Genomic DNA, 17,479 nt, shown 5'->3' on the forward strand with positions numbered 1-17,479 from the left:
AAGATGTCTGAAGGAAACAGAATTTGAGGGTTTTTTTTTGTTTTTTTTTTTAGGTACTATTTGTAAAATTACATATGTAGGCCATTATTTTAGGTATGCTTGAATGCATGATTAGATTAGCTGTATCTGAATCCATGTAGAATTGCACTTGTTTCTCTTCTTCAGTCATTCTTAAAAGCAGGAAAGACATTTATCTTATTACTCAATGCATATGCTTTATTATTCCACTAGTCTAGAGCTCAGAACCAAATTAGGTTCCCACTGTGTTAATTCCTGCATAAATGTTTAGTAAAATAGCAAATCCTTGCTTGACTGGATTCCTGCAGTATGTGAGGCTGTCAGGAAAGATGCTGATAAAAGTACCAAAAAGGAAAATTGCTTTACACAGGAAGTGCAAAGCCAGGGTGGCCTTAGTTCATGATCCTTCCTATTAGAACATTCTGCTTGTTGATACTGTGTTGCTGAATATAATTTTAGTGTCTTTTGAAGTATCCTGTATTGAACTCTTATTTTGGTGATTTTCTACAGAGCTGAGGTATTCAAACTACTGCAGATATGAGAACTTCATTGGGTTGTATGGCTGGTTTATATTCTAATTTCATTAGTTTTTCATTGTTTTAAGGAACTTTTTCTTGTCAATTTCTCTTCAGATATTTAGCAATGTAAGTTACAACTTATGTAGCTTAACATTTTAAAAGAAATTACCAGTGTGGTTAAATGCTGAAAAGGGAGGTACCAGGCAGGAATACTTTGGTTTCTTTTGTCATAACACATTACATAGATTTTTAAAAGGAAATCTAGCAGTTATTTACTTCCCTAATAGCAAGAGGCAAGTAAGCATGTGTCTTTAATATTCCTGCATTGGAACAGGGGAACTCTGTAGTTCCTGATCCTCTCGTTTCATGCCAGCTGGTTTAACTTCATGGCCTGAGCGCATAAATATTTGCTGTGCTATGCACAACTATGTATGTTACTCTTATTTACTGTGCAGTTGGCAGGGTAAAACCTAGATTTGGCTACTTGGCTTATGTTGCTTTATCACAGTATGAATTAACATACCATGGGATAACACTAGAAAGTCCTTTCAGTGGAGGAAAATAAATTATCTAACAAATGGAGTAATGTGTTACTTCAGTTTGTGGACAATACTTGAATGCTGTGTGTGATGCTCCAGAAGCCATTTCTAATAGGTGATACAGGCAAGACTGTACAAGCTTTGCTCCTTCCATTGCCACAGTATCCCCAAAGGGGTGATACCTATTGGTATCTCTTTATGCCTGTACTTTTTACTGAAGGAATGTCTGGATGTGGTCCTGGGCAGCTGGCTGTTAGTGGCCCTGCTTGCGCAGGGCCTTGGACAATATGATCTCCAGAGGTCCTTCCCAGGCTCAACGGTTCCGTGATTCTATGTTATTTTGTTCCAGTTACAATTCTTTGTACTGTACCTATGGTCATGTAAGTGAGCTGCTTGAACACGGTAATGTAAAGAGATTTGAATTTGAGTGAACAAAGCTTGGTTGTAACTGGTCTGCCCCTGTGGAAGTGCCTCCTGGTCATCCCTTTCCTTGGGATTTGGGAATTTTAGTCCTCACTAAGTTCCCTTCCCCTCTTAGCCGAAGTCAGGACAGCAGTGCCTTGCTCCCCTTGTCCTTTGTTTCTTGCTGTGGCTTTGATAAACAGTGGGACATTTGGCAAAGGACGGGAAACTTGATTGTTTGAGCTTTGAAATCTCGGATTGAGAGACAAGTTAGTCTTGTTCATCAGAATGAACTAATTAATTCAGCATGTTAATTGAGGCTCTTAATTTGTCAGTCAGGTGTTTAATAATGCTGAATGTCCTGACAGTTGATAGACAGGTTTGACTGCTATTTAGCCTACAGCTTAGATTGTTGTAAAAATTAGGTTAGATATTGTTTAAAAGTTCTGTTTTCAATGAAATACAAAATGGTAAATGCAAACTGCTCTCATGCTGAGTTATTGCCAAGGTTTTGTAAGCGTCTTTGCTTCTTCAGAAATGAGAACATTCATAAGCTGAAATGATTTTTGAAAATGGGAATTAGGCTGGTTTTTGAGCTGGTTTTTCCAAAGGCCCTCGATCAAGGTAAATATAAGTTTGTTGTTTTGGTTTGGTCTTTTTTTTTTTTTCCCTCTTTTTGTATTGCTGTCTGCCTGTGAGTTGATCACAGATGTCTTGGTCTATAGAGAATATACTTGATGTGGATAAAGGGTTTTTTCTGTGCATAAGAGAATTTGAAGCAACAGTCTAAAATTAGTCATCCTTAAATCACAAGACTGACATAACAATATTTAACAGTCTTCTTAGGGTTTGACTAAGAAATGCTATCAATTTCTAATAATAATTTTAGCAAATCTAGGATTGGAAGCCTGCCACTAATTACAGTTCTTCGAAGGCACGAGGGCATCTGGACAGCTGTAAGCTGTCTGATATAACGCCTCAGTTAGAAATTTCTAATTTACTTATATCACTCGAATAAAAATGCCTGTTACATAGGTAGCTGCCAAAGGACAGTGGGCACAGCACTAAGAATACCTGGGTTCAGAACTCGAGGTATTAGTAGCTACAAACTATTGTGCATATGCAAACACAATTTTTCTGTGTTTTTGCTCTACGGTTAGTGTAAATAAACTTATTTGAAGTTAAAGCAATTGAGAGATGAAAATTATTAAGGATGTTCTTATTCAGCCAAGGATAAATGCAAGTTGGAGAAACATGAGATCTCTTGATTCTGAAGCCTGAACACAAAGACTGAAAAAAAACAAGTAGTCTTCTAGCAGCAATTTTTGTTGTCTTATCAGATCTATGTTAAATGACAAAAAACCAACTCTCAACCTTTTAAAATTTTTCAAAGTTTTTGTATAGATGAAAATCGGATTGATTTTAAACATAATTTCTACAATATGCATAGAGATCTTATCCTCCCCTTTTAAAAATAAGCACCAAGGCTAATGAGCGGCTGTATTTGGGAACATATTTCAGTAGTTATCAACTAACTGTTCCAGTAGCCAAGATTGGATTTAGGAATGATTTGGAAATACTCTGTCTTGTGTGAAGAGTTGTAGAAATGATTTGGGGAACTCAAACCAAGTATTATTAAGAACCTTACTGGGTTCTTCTGAAGGAACTGCGAGACTGAACTATTTATACTGGAAATAAAAATGTGGAGAACTTGTATTTTAGCAGGCAAAGCATTACAAACAGTTAATAGTACTGAAAGCAAGAATGCTGTTTTCCTTCGGATGGAAACTCCTTTCTGCTATCAGGTATACTATTGTGGCTCTGTGCAGAAGGGTGTTTTACCTCTTGTTGAATTGGTTATGAAGTTGTTGCTCTGATTTTCTGGGATTTTTTTTTTTGGGGGGGATGACGATTTGGTCGGGCTTTTTTAATAACAAAGCATATGGTCTGGCTGCTAGATGGCCTTCCTAGTCAGTTAAAACCTTTGAGGTTGTGTAATAGACTTTTCTTGTCTGTTTGCAGAGGTGAACACTTTTTCTTCAAGAATGTAGCTTATTTTGTATGTGTATGTTAAAAAGGTAAACACAGAACTAAAATAGAACTATCACACATAAATAAGCAAAGCTCGTGATCTGAAATTGGCTCCATGTTTTCATTAAAATTTTTCATGGCTCTTAATTTTGTCCTTAACTGACAAGTTTCTTCTTTATATGGTTAAATTGGATGATCTACTTGAAAATACCTTCACTTGAGTTGACTGAGCAGATGAGAGCTCTGCACAACTCAAATTCTTATAACCTGCTGCTGCTGCCTTAGTGGGAATGGGACTTGCATGGGGCATATCCTATAGTTCTTTGAAATTTAATAGCTGCCGCCCACATGCTCTTTGCATCACTTCTACATGGAATTGCTCATCAAAACAACTCAGTTTAAAACTGACCTATCAAATTTAAAAAAAAACCCACAACAACAAAACCCCTCATATCCCTGTTTATTTTTGTGCAGCTTGGAAACTGTGTCTAATAGTGCTAGAGGTTCTGATTTTCTTTGGTTTTGTTTGGGTTTTCTTTTTCCTTGAGTGTGCTTTATAGACTTATTTATCTTCATTATTTATTATATGTTTAATTCTTCTGATGCTTACCTAGAGATCCCACTTTCATGTTCTGAACAGTGTGCATGGCAACACTGACTGGCACCAGGCAAGTGATTCACTGTATGCTGAAGATCTAACAGAAATAGCAATTCAAATAGATGGCTGTCTTCATTGGCTTGAAAAGTGAGCACTTGTTGAAGTAAACACCTGTGAAGGAATTTCCTAGTAATTCTTATGAATTTCTTTTGCAAGTATTTGCTTTAAATAGATAGTTCAAGTTCATCCACTTTAACTTCCTGTAACTTCTGGCTGTGCTTGGATAGCATTCAATACTTGAAACAATAAAAGCGTAAGTTGAAAAATAATTTGATATATTAATCTTCCTTAGAACTGGAATGTTTGAATGGAAAGGACTTTGTCGATCATATTTTTTGTAATTACAGAAATGAAGTGAAAAGAGAACTAGGATTTTTTTTTGCCTTAATTTAAAATAAGTATTAAATACATTTATTCAATCTTTGATGTGTGTCCCCCATGTGTATATGGGGAGAAAGAAGGAAGGATGGGAATCATATAGTGTCTGCAGCTTTATGAAGGCTGATGCTGAAGTAGAAAGGCTAATAAAATATAATTGACAACAATGCAAACTAAGGCATTTCTGAAGTATTGTAGCCATTTTGGTTACTTTGGTACAAAAGGATCATATGGTACCTTAATGCAACTAGAAAAAAATCTGCTTGTGTGCACTGTGTTTCCAGGGAAAAGAGTCTAAATTGGAAATTGGTCTGGGTTTAAGTCTCCGAGGCCCTCCCCCCCACTTTTTTTTAATTTTAGTTTGTTACTGGAGTTATTCAAAGAGTGGAGCTCTCAGAAAAGAGGCATTTTAACAGTGTTGTTGGCATATAAAACCTCTATCATCACATTTCAGAGAACTCAGATAAAAATTGCTGAATTTCTGTTCTAAGAAGTAGCCGTGCATTGTTGAATATTGATGTTTATCTGAAAGAGAGTTCTCTTATTTCCCTAAACTTTAAATTGGTAAGTACTGGGCTTTTTTTTTCCACACTGTGTACTCAGGTTTCTGTAAGCATATAGAGGGTAACCTTTTCTTGGAAGGAAGCAGTAGTGTAAAATGTCTGGGTGCGTTAGAAATCCGTCAGGACTGAGTTTGGTTTGCTTTTTTGGCCTGCACAGATCTCATTTTTTTTTTTATGAACTTTGTGCTCAAAGTGTAGTTGAACACAGTCAAGCAAAATAAAATTGATAGAGTAAATGTTTTCTGGGCTGTGTTTGTTTGGTAATCTCTGAAAGCTGTAGCATCTATACACATACGTCTTCAAGGCACATTACTCTGCCTGTCATGCTGCCAAGCAACTTGACTGCTAGCAAATGAGCTCTGAGTCATGGTATCATTGCTGCATGGTTTATTACCTCAACAAACTATTGATGTCAAATAAATCAGGCTCCCTACAAAATGAAGTGGCAGAATAAACTGTACTTAGAATAGTTCAGTGAAAGCTGTGTTATTCTTCAGCTCCTGGCAAAGACTGCCACTAATAAGAGTTGATTAAGAATTCTGGTTGTGTGGTCTTGACTGAATTGAAGCACTGGTGTTTGTGACAGACCAGATGCAAGGGTTCTGTGTATTGTAGTCAACTTTCTTCCCTAAATGTGTTTCTGCATAGCTTTTTTTTATTCTTTGGAAAAATATCTTGTCTTTGAGACAAATTTCACTTGAGTAATTATGACAAGCTCAGCAAGTAATAATTTCATTGTCCTTAATGGAGCTGTTGGCTGTGAATTATAAAAGTCAGTTTTGCCTTCAGAACTGCAAGTGGTGGTGTACAAAGTGTCTGGGTCGGAGCTGAAAGATGTTTGAATAAATCAATGATGATGACCCTTGTTATGAATGCAGAACAAAACATACACACACACACATGCACAAAAACTCTGTGTTTTCAATAAGGGAAGATGGATGTAAATAAAAAGTATTGATAGTTAAAAAATACAAGCTTCTTCACTTTAAAATCTAGTGTCTCAGTTCAACATGTTAGTAAGTTTCACATGTTAGTAAGTTTAAAGCTGATAAGTTCTGCAGATCACATGCCTTTACTGGAAGTCAAAGATGAGATCACAGAGTCATAGAATAGCTGAGGAGGGAAGCATTTCTGAGTCCAATGCCCCTGTTCAAAGCAGGACCAACTAAAGCAGGTTGCTCTGTGAAACCCAAGTCTTCCTTACAAACATGATCTTGGATAGTGCCAGTTGTCATAAGCATGCTAGCCATTTCCTTTTGGTGTCTTGCTTCAGTGTCTATTATAGATGAAAATTTATTGAGGTGACTTCATGCAGCTTAGTTTTCTGATATGATCTGGACTTGCTACAAAAGCTTTTTTTGTTCTTTAGTTTTGCCCCACCCAATAGTTAACATTCTCGTGAAATTTTAGGGTAATTGCACAGATTCATCATTGTAAAATCTATTAGGCTCATTTCAGTTTAAAGAGAAATAAACCAACTGCAACTGAGAGTTATTTTGGTAGAAGACAGTGTTAGGCAACAAGTAGTACTAGTAGCAGGCTGTCTTCCTTTTGTATGAGAATCAATAATGAAAAGGGGAATAAGGGTGAAACACACAAATCGAAGACTATGCCAAGAGCAAATACGTAACTTTTGTCTTTAAGTCAGTACAAACAGGTGGAAGCCAGCCTGAGTAATAAAGAAATGTTGAAAGGAGCATTTGATACCTCAAGTTTAGTTTTACTTCCAATTCACTTCTCAGTTGCTTTGAAAACAAATGTGTTTCCAGACTCAAACAACAAATACATTCTTTTCTTCTGTGCTGTGAGAGGATATTCCAGGGATTTACTTAGAGTCTTTTTAGGATGAATGAATTGCCTGGATGTTTTAGGAGGGCTATGCGTAAGAAGTCCCATTTCCTTACAGATCAGTTGGCATAGTTTTTAGCTTGGAAGCTTCTGTTTTATGACAGCAGATTTCAAACTTTGCTGTTTAAAAGTTGTGCTTTATTATGTTGAAAGGGAAGTAGGTAAATAAAAAAAGACAGTGTGAATGGCTTCATGATTCCTATCTTATATCTCACTTAAGTGCTAGAGGAGCTTCTCGTGTTATATTTGCTGAGAAACATTAACAATATGGTACTGAAGGAGGTTGCTGTGTGTCTGCATCTGGTAAGGTGTAAGTACTTAGGACAGTGTAGTGCATTAATCTTCAAAACTGTGGATGAAATAAAAAATTCTCAGTATAGCCAAGTGCTAAGCAGTTTGCACAGTCATGACTAATCACAGGCACAACAAGAACTGTGAAGTCAGTAGGCTTGCAAAAGGAAGCTCTGGGTATTTCAGTGTGTGATTTCTTAGAGTGAATAATCTGTTTTATTAATAGATCATGTCACATGGGAATGCACAACACATACAAGTAATGCACAATTTTAAACAACAGTCATATAGCTGGCTTTCTTTTTCTTGGTATTCTGCTCTTTCTAGGAGTGTGATGTTTTAAATCCCAGTCTTAACCTGGGCTTTTTGGTTCATCGGGTGCTTCCTTCTCTGCTTCCCTCCACTGTGGTATCCATTTGCAATGCCACATCATACATTAAATGTGATATCATCCATGTGTCTAATCACTGACTTCTAGCTTTGATGTCAAGTGCTGATTTTTTGTGGTTGGTATTACTGCTTCTGTAGAAAGATTTTCATCTTTAAAGCAGCCCACAATCTATTGAAAGCTTTAAGGGCATCTTGTGAGGTATGAATGCGGTGGTGTGCATATACTGAGAACTAGTAAGATTCTGACAATTGCTCATGTAAGGTGTACAGAAAGCAGCTAAAACTTGGCAAATATATTTTAATAAATCAAAAGAAAAACCTGTAGAGACATTTCTTTGTTGCTTTTCAGGTTTTGTTGGGGTTGTCTTGATTTGGTTTTTTTCTTCCTGCAAGATGGAGGAAGGGCCCATTGATCAGTATTCACTTTTTGTCTCCAATTGTAGTAAAATAAAGTCCAGGCTTCTCTGGGTCTCTTTCCTTGTGTGACCATGGTGCTCTGGAAGGCTGACCAGTAAATGCTGTAGGCACATTCTGCAGACAGAGGACAATAATGTAAAACTGTGGTCCCGAGGGCATTGTTTTTCAGTTGTTTTGACTGTAGAAGGTTTGCTTTAGAAATCAACGTAAACAGTGTGATTTTGATTTCTGAAGAATTGTCCTCACGGTAACTTACCACTTTATATGGTAACAGAATTAGAATCTGTCTGTGTGAATGTGATACAGAATGTTACATTCCTGAGCCTGAGGGAACTTTCCAGAACGAGGGGGCCTTGCTACCAACCTGCTGTGAGAGCTGCAGTAAGAAGCCAGTAGCTTCTTCTTCATCATTCCTAGCTGCTGGAGAGCAGAATAACAGATTTTTTCTGTGTCTTGTATAAATGTCTGAAGTAACAACATCCATATCCAGGTAGGGTATCTCCAAAGGCTTTCTAAATATTTCAAAAGGGTGTAAAAGCAAAACTTGGTTCATTAGTGGCTTCTGATAAGTGGCCTGAAATAAGGCTTTATTCTGATGCTGGCTTGGTATAAAGTATGTGGCTTTGGAAGCTGTTGAGTTTCTCTGGCATTTTTCCACACTTCATGTTTGAGCAATTAGTGTATGTGACACAATCTGTATAAACAGTAGAAGGACCTAAATAAAGGAGCCTAAGGCACCTAGGAGCAGATTGAGTTTGGTTTCTTGTGCCAGCTATGCTTTGCTACTCATATAACTACTCTGCCTTTTTCAAAGATTCTGCAAAGGTATTCCCTTTGCAGTGTAGCACTGCATGTATCTCAAGCCTATGAAATTATTTCTGCTCCTAAACACTGTCCTCTTATGAATGAAGTTTGAAATACAAAGTACAACATAAACCATCCAAAACACACAAAAATTGGATGCAGTCCCTGCTCAGTTCTTATTGTTCTGGAGGTTCTTTTGCTGAATATTAAACACCATGTATTTTAGCAGTTGATAATAATGCATTGGGTTATGAGGAAACTGATGCTTCCTAATGCTGGTAAAATGGGAAGTGGTGCAAGTAATGTCAGCGTTGGCTTGATACATCCATTCCTCGCAGGCATGTGAGAAGCAGAATCGAGAAATAAAATAATTCTTTATCTTTTGAATCTTCTCATATAGGTGTTAACTGATACGGAAACATATATTATCATATTTCTTGGAAAAATCTTCAGATTAGTACTAGGGCCAGTTGTTTGAGGGATCTTTTATGAGAAAGTAATGACCTGCTGTGTACTTGTGGTCTTCAAGAAATTAAACTGTTATCTGATAATCCATAGTATATTTCTTCAGTGCTTCATAATCATGTATCAGATTTTCTTTCCTTACTTTCTCATAGTAAGAATGAAAATATGTGAACATTCAGCAGATAGTTTCTGTATCTTTATTGTTCTTTTTCTTCACCATCTGCAAACACAGGGACATTGTGGTAGATGTCTGGTTTGTTCTGGATAGACTGCCTCAGTTCCCATGTCACAGGACATAACAGTGATGACATATGTTTGAAATGGCATCTGGGCAGGTCACTGACCCTGTATGGGGTCACTTTCCTTTGCTCTTCTTGGCAATGAGAATTCTTGGCATGTTCCTGTCCCTGTGTGCAGCTGTGATTAAGAATTGTAGGTAGTGATTAACAGGTAACTCCTGCAACTTCTGCTTCATTTGGCAGTTAAGATGGGGAAAAAGGAAACCAAACAACCCAAACAAAATAAAAAGTAGTTGCATTGCGGACTTTGTGTATTTATTTTTGTTCTGACCTGTTGGTCTTTTTTGTAATCAGGCTTTGTCATTGGGTAACTTCAGCAGACAATCCTTGAACTATATCAGTGTGGTCAGTTAAGAATTCTCTGTCAAAGGGAGTCTTTTTAAAATGAAAATATTGATTAGTTGTGCCAGGGAAGCTCAAAGTACCTCATCTCTTAGAGAGAGCCTGAAGGATTTCAGAATGGGACTCCTGCCAGATGGATGCTGAATGCTTCAGATGCCAGAGTTCTGAGGAGGCAGAGGGAGAAAATGGGTGGTAGCCTTAGCATAAACCAGGCAGTTCTCATTAAAGGCTCAACAGTGAGCCTTCCCCTGCAGCAACTGGTTGCTTTGTCTGCTCTGCCAGCATCTTTTTTTCTGGTGGCAAAGTTTTGGCCTTGGGGATCCTCGACAGACTCATATAGGACCAAGTCCTAGTTTTCTAATGCTTACCTGAAATAATGTTTTATTAATTATATTAGCCCAAAAAGTCTTTGCAGAATCAGAGGATGGTTGAGGTTGGAAGGAACCTCTGGCCTTCACCCTCCTGCTCAAGCAGGGGCACCTAAAGCTAGTTGTCCAAGGCCATCTCAAGTTGGCTTTTATCTCTAAGGAGAGAGACGCCACAATGTCCTTGGGGAATGTGTGCCAGTGCTTGGTCACCCTCACAGTAAAAATGTGTTTCCTGCTGTTGGGATAGCACCTTCTGTGTTTTAAATTGTGCCCACTGCCTTTGGCCCTGTCACTGGGCACCACTCCAGGAGCCTAGCTCCGTTCCCTTAAGAAAACCTGTTAAGATATCTAAGTCTACCAGCTTCAAAACAATCTCAACTTGCTTTTGTACAACTTTTAAGCCACATTATTTGCCTGTTTGTTGTATCTGAGCCATAGTGGTTATTTTATTGCATGTTCAGTTTTGCTTTTTCACTTTTTCATTCTTTAACTTAATAACTGAAGACACAGATTTCCAAACACCAGGTCCTCTTTTTAGTATTAATGGGGTTAATTGTTCCTTCACAGTTCAATCATTTTCTGGTCCCCTTTCTTAAGAATGAAGTATGAGACAGGTTTTGTGTGGGTTGTGTTGTTTTGCTTTTTTTCCTTCCCTTCGGTTTCTTGGTGAAAGGAAGCTAATGCTGTGCTTGTGGCCTTGAAATTGGCCAACTTGTCCATCCTTTTGTACATGTTTTCCTTCAGCAGCTGGACCATTCTGACAACCTGTTCATGGTTGCATTCCTGTTTTCCTTCCACCTACTCCTTGCCTCTCCTGTCTTTCTGTAGAACACTGTGGCAATTTGACCTTTTGTTTGCGCACTGCTGTGCCTTCCATACTCTCCAGTCAGAGTGGCACATCACTTTTTCTTGAACTGGTGATATTTATCTGACTGTTACGTGTTTAGTGATCTTGTGTTTACCTATATCCATATTATATGGATCTAACATGTTATAAATGCTTTCTGCAGGTAAACTCTGACCTAAGTTTGGGCAGAGGAAGGCCCTTTTGGCTTCAAGCAGGAAAGAAGTTCTTGCATTACTTTTGCAGGCTTTTGTGATTAATAAGTATTGGACAGTATTAGAGAGCTGGGTACTTCCAAATTGTTGTAACGCTCCTGTTCTTTTTGAAGGGATTAACTACTCACCCAAATACATGATGCTGTTACAGAATCTCATTTCCTCTAGAGTTCTTTTAAAAGACCATTTGGAGATAATCCTCCTTGCTTGGGTGCCTTAGTTGTTAAAAAGCCGAGGCAAACAAACAAACCCCAAACCTCTGAAAACCAAACTGGAAACTCCCAACTCACTCCCACCCCCCCACTCCAAAACCTAACCAAAAACCTCGCAAAACAAACTATAACAAAACCCCAAACCCCACAAATCCTTGTGTCATTGCTTGCTGTCATTTTGTAGCCTGACATGTTCAGTATAGCAAAAACAAAGAGGGAAGTGCCGTGGGAAAGGTGAGTATGGAGCAAGTCTTCTGGCTTTACCGTTAATTGATAGCTGTTATTTTAATTCTACAAATACAATAATTATTATTATTATTAAAAAAATAAGACTTTATACCGTGCTTTCCATCTGAACCTTGGGGAGAGGGAGACAATTTCTAAAAGAAGAATAGCAGCTTTACCCTTTAAATGTCATAGGCTGTTTTGGAGATTATTTGGCTGCAGTAATGAAAAGATACTATCTTCCTGATACTTGAACTCGATAGATACAATGAAATGTGATTTCCAGAGGCTGCATAAAGAGAGGTCCAAATGCATAGGACACATTCCTGAATAGTGAGTCTTTCTGGACTTCCTCAGTAACCTAGAAATCGTTTCAGACACCTGCCTGTCCTATTCCCAGGTATTCCTCTGTGATACAAAGCTGTCTAAAATACAGGGTGCAGAAAGTCTACTGACCAGCTACTAGCGTGGAGGTCACCATTTAAATGAAGCAAGTATAAACATTCCATTTAGATGAGCTCAGACTTTTAGAAAGTGATTGATTCGTGATTATTTGTCACTATTAAAATGTTGATTGAAAACTGAAGGCTTATTCTGAGCTGAAGAGTATTACAAGTACTTTAGATTTAGGGTTTGTTCTGTTTTTTCTTAAATATAGAAGCTTTCTTTGCTTTTAAGTGCATTACTTTGGTTTCGATGCTTATGCCCTTTGGCAGACTAGATAGACTATGAAGAGATTGCAGGAGTAGACCAGAAACAGTATTCGATTTCTCCCTATGCTGTCTTCTTCCAGTTGCAGAAAGGAAAAAAAACAGTAAGACTTGTGTCAACAGATTACCACTCTTGGAAGTGCCTATTTGAAGAAAGAAGCCTTCATCTTTCTTCATGCTTCTCTGCCTGCTTCTTTCTTATTCTGCTGATCAGGGCATGTCTTTTTGAGAATCAGTGTGTGGGTGCAGTTCTGCTGCAGAGTCCAAGATCACTGCTCAAGGAGGAGGAGCAAAGCTTTTGATGAAATATAACTTTCAGGTTTTTAATCCACAATGTCTTTAAATCTGTTCCTCTGGTAAATATGTATATTTGGGGGTTTATGAAAGTTTGGGGAATAATGTGCCTCACTGAGGACTATTGTCAATGTTGCTTTGGCCACAAACTTTATATTCTCATTTAGGATATGTTTAGAATTCAAATGTCATAGTTCTATTACTAGGTTTGCAGCTGGCTCAATATTTTCTTTTTATGGAAATTAAGGAATCCAGTATTCTAAACATAGGATATGGATTTCTGAATTTCTTCAGAGATTCTGTCCCCTCTTTTACAATGCCTGCTTTCCCAAAGGTATTAATAAGAGATGTTCCATCTGACTTTTCCAGGGGAAAAGCATGTGGAGTAATTGAGGTACATGTAGAAGGAAAAAAGTGTGAGAACTGCAGCTCAGTTAAATTTTCTGCGATGTTTGCATTTTATTTTTCCATTTAATTATGTGTTCTGTGGCTTATTGCAAAGAAACTTGATACACAAAGTATTTGAACAATTTGTGAATAAGAACATATAAAAAAGATTGTGGGTTACCTCCCTCTTACAGACAAATGTTTCTGAAATCACTGGTGCTAAATCCTCATTCTCACTCAGAAATGTTTGCATTGATCAGCAACGCTGAACTGAATTAAACGATGTTTAGTGTATGGAATATGTGTTCAAAACCAGCTACAAGATTATATAATGAAGAAAAAAGGAAATCTCAGCCCTGAGCATAACCTTGGTTTGACAAGATTGGAAGCGTTTAAAAGAGAGCTGAGTAGTACAAAAATGTTACGACACACAAACAGCTCCCACGGGTGTGTCTCTTTCATTACTGTTCTTGAGTTTGTCTTGCCAGACCATCAGCATCTTGACTGGCTCCCACAGCTGTTTTATCTCACTATTGCATCTGAGCTCTTAACAGGCTCTAAATGATGAATATTTTAAATACCTACGTCTCCTCATCTACACACAGGACAGCTTTTATGGCACATTCATTTTCCCTCATTTCTAAAACGTTTACTTGGGAAATAAAACCCGGTAGCAGAATTATGAAAAACAAGGCTGGAAGGGACTTAAGAGTTCATTACTCAAAGGCAGTCTGAGATCATTTAGACATAGTAACTCAATTATCAAAAATAATAATTAGAAAAAACACAAAGAGCTTTCAGTCTCGTTAGGCACTCTGTATAGGTGCTTAACTATGCTTGTGGTTAGATTGTCCTAGAAATTAGCTTAAGCTTAGCCTAAATCTTCTGTACTTTGAACCCCTTCATCCGTATAGGAAAATGTATTCTCTTGCCGTTTGCAGCAATCTCCTATTTATATTGTCTCCTTTCAGTCCAGTAAAGCCTGGACAAGTCTATTTGAATCTCTCCTCAGTTTGTGTTTTCAAGGTCTCTCTCCATTTCTGTGTAGCTGCTTTTGGACTTCTTCCATTTGTTCTGTGTCATTTGGAGATGTGCTATTCAAAACACATTGAGGTGTTTGTAATGCTAAGCAGGGTAAAAAGCTTTTTCTGTCTGCTTTGCAATGCTGTGACTTTCCAGATTCTTTTCTGCTTTAATGCTACCTAATAGTTGGTTTCTATTACACATTTGTATGGTTGATTATTTACAGTGAAAATTGTGCTTTTGCACACAATTTAATTCAACCCTATCTGATGCTTTTAAGCCTTTCTTAATTTTTTTCTGAAGTAACTTGGTTTTGTGACTGATTATTTGCGATTTTTATAATGTCCACCTGCAGATATAATTACTGTACTTACTGTTACCAAAATACTTGAATGTTTCTTGTTGTTTTGATATGTTTGAGTTAGCAGAACTATACCTGATACATCCTTATTGATGAAACACCGTTAGATGCTGTATGCTTACCTGTACCTCACACTGGCTATGCTAATAGGGTAGCTTATGACATGAGGCTTTGGGTGTGCATGGTATGGCTCATACTGCATTCTAAAGAACCTTAGCCCTTTTTTCCAAGATTTGAGAAAATGCTACCCAAGCTAAATTTTTCTCAGTGGGTAACTATTAAATATGACTAAGCTGCAATTAACTTAATATCTTTTAGATTTAACTTTTATTTTGATTTGTCAGGTCTTATTTCTTCACATTGTTTGAGTCATAGAATTTGTTTTCTGAAATTGGCAATATGGCCTTTATGATTTACAGGCTATTCAATTTTCATGGTGTTGAACATAGCGTAACTGTTAGAAGAAAAGAAGAATTGAAAGCAGCTTCTTGTGACTTACTCTTAAGCATTAAGTGTTTGTTAGAGGCAAAGGACTGCTGTCTATTAAGTATTATCATTAAGGGGAAGCTAGTAGAGATAGACTTCTGTGTAAAAGTTTAGCAATCGTATGACTCAAGTAGTTGTATTAATGATGTGGAAGAAAAAAAAACCCCAACATTAAAAAAACCCACAGAATCAGAATAGTTGACGTTAGAAGGGACCTCTGGAGGTAATATGGTGTAACTCCCTGTGCTGAAGCAGGACCAACCAGAGCATGTTGCCCAAATCTACGTCCAAATGGCTTTTGTGTATTTCCAAGCGTGGAAATTCCACAGCCTTTGTGGGCAACCTGTGCCAGTGCTCAGGCACTCTCTAAGTAAGGGTGCTTCCTGTTATTCAGGCAGGACCTTCTGTGCCCTTTGCCTCTGCAAAAAGCCTCGCCCCATCTTGTTTGCACTGTCCCTTCACATATATGTATGCATTGATGAGATCCCCCTGGGCTCTCACTTCTCCAGGCTGAACATTCATAGAATCATAGAATGGTTAGGGTTGAAAAGTACCTTAAAATCATCTAGTTCCAGCCTCCCCACCGTGGGCAGGAACACCATGCACTAAACCTCTCTCAGCCTACTCTCATTTTCCTTGGGGGCCCTTCATGGGACTCACTTAAGTATGTCCACATCTCCCTTGTGCTGAGGAGCCCAGGCTGGATGCACTACCCCATTGTGACTTCACCAGTAGAGGGGATGGATCACTTTTCTTGACCTGCTGGCAACACTTTGCCTAATTCGCTGAATTTCGCTGGTAATACTATTTTCTTCAGACAGAGGAAGATGTTGGGAACATCAGAACTAATGGAAGACAATGAATGGACAAAAATATGACAGACTTAGTTCACTGAAAACTTAATTCACTTAGTGCACTGAAAAAGCGAACAATACTTATTTGAGCTGAGGCCGTTCAACTGTGCATACAACATAGTTAGCTTGAAATTAGGAATGGGATCTATAATGGAAGAACCTCCAAGAGAACTTGATGAAGCAAGCCTGTATGGAGAATAATAGAGAAGGCATAGGTGTCCTTACATTAATAGGGAATGTGGTGTCATACAGAGCCCACTGTCAAGGACTTCATTTTAGATTGAGTACTGCACAATTACTGAGGGTCTGGAGAACATTAGAAAAAACCAAGAGGCTTGGAAAACTCAGAGGAGAAATTGAAGACATTTGAGTTGGTAATTTTGAAAAAGAAGTTAATTAGAAGAGATGTAAGACCAGAACCTGCCTAACGCTGTTTGTCTGCATAGGAGAAATTGCACTTCTGTTGTAGGGCAGCGGGGAAAAGATGGGGAAGGGTTCTGAGATGGAAAGCTGGACTTGATGTGTTATTCTTGCTGAGAAAGTACAAGAAGTAGGAATTAGGTCTGACCTGTCCAATAGGGATAGCCATTCCTAAAAATAGTATTTTTTTTCCCTGGCAATCTGTTGCCCTGAGCAAGTATCTACTTTTAATGATATACCTAGTTTGGGTATGCATAGAGATGTATATGGACAGGATACGAAAGGCAGCTTGTTAACTTCACTCATGAAGAATGTAAAACCAAATCGCTTTTAAAATTCAGCTTCCAAAAGATGCAAAGGTTTGCTTCTATCTCAGTTCATAGTTGAAATCTAGATTTTAATTTTCTAGGATTTTCCTGGGGCCAGGAACATAGGAAAATGCCAAGAAGGGCTTCAATATCCTTAGTGTAGAATCATAGAATAGTTAGGGTTGGAAAGGACCTTAAGATCATTTAGTTCCAACCCCCCTACCAGAAAGAAAGGATTCTGAGAGCTTTATAAATGCTAGGCATCAAAATCTAAAATGGTATCCAGCTGTAAGGAATTAAGATAAAGCCTTCATAAGATAAACTTTTAAAGGGAGATTTTTATATTCATCTTACCTAGCTTCTGATACAGCACAGACATAGTATTCCCCACAGGTAAGCCAGTAACTTGTTTAATTAAATGTATTCCAAAATCAAGAGTGGGTGGTTTTGTTGAAGATTGAGAGTCATAAAATGTTTTCTGTTAAAAGTTGACTCCTGTAATCACTTTTATTGATTCTCATCTGAATGTTTTGAGCTATATTCCTGGTATTATTTCTTGTATGCTGGCCTGTTTTTTGCCTTCTTAATATTTCTCCTAATGGACCTCCCATACTTTCACTATGAAAGTAATGTTTCTCTTCTAACCAAGTTTTTTCTAGTCTGAGCTATTGTGCTATGTGGTTCTCATATCCACTTCTGATTTATCTGCTCCTGACAAGGATGCTGAGTTAAGCGCGCCACTGGGTTAATCTTTTATGTAAAACAAAAATGCCTAAGAAATATCAAAATAAATTTCAGTGTACAAAATA

At 37.8% G+C, this 17,479-nt stretch overlaps 1 protein-coding gene across 1 annotated transcript in view; it reads left to right on the plus strand.

Annotated features, from left to right (window-relative positions):
• MBOAT2 (membrane bound O-acyltransferase domain containing 2) overlaps positions 1-17,479 on the plus strand; it is an 85,652-nt gene that overhangs the window by 22,133 nt on the left and 46,040 nt on the right. The window lies entirely within an intron of this gene.

This window comes from Melopsittacus undulatus, chromosome 3, assembly GCF_012275295.1.
Source record: "Melopsittacus undulatus isolate bMelUnd1 chromosome 3, bMelUnd1.mat.Z, whole genome shotgun sequence".
Classification (NCBI taxonomy): Eukaryota; Metazoa; Chordata; class Aves; order Psittaciformes; family Psittaculidae; genus Melopsittacus; species Melopsittacus undulatus.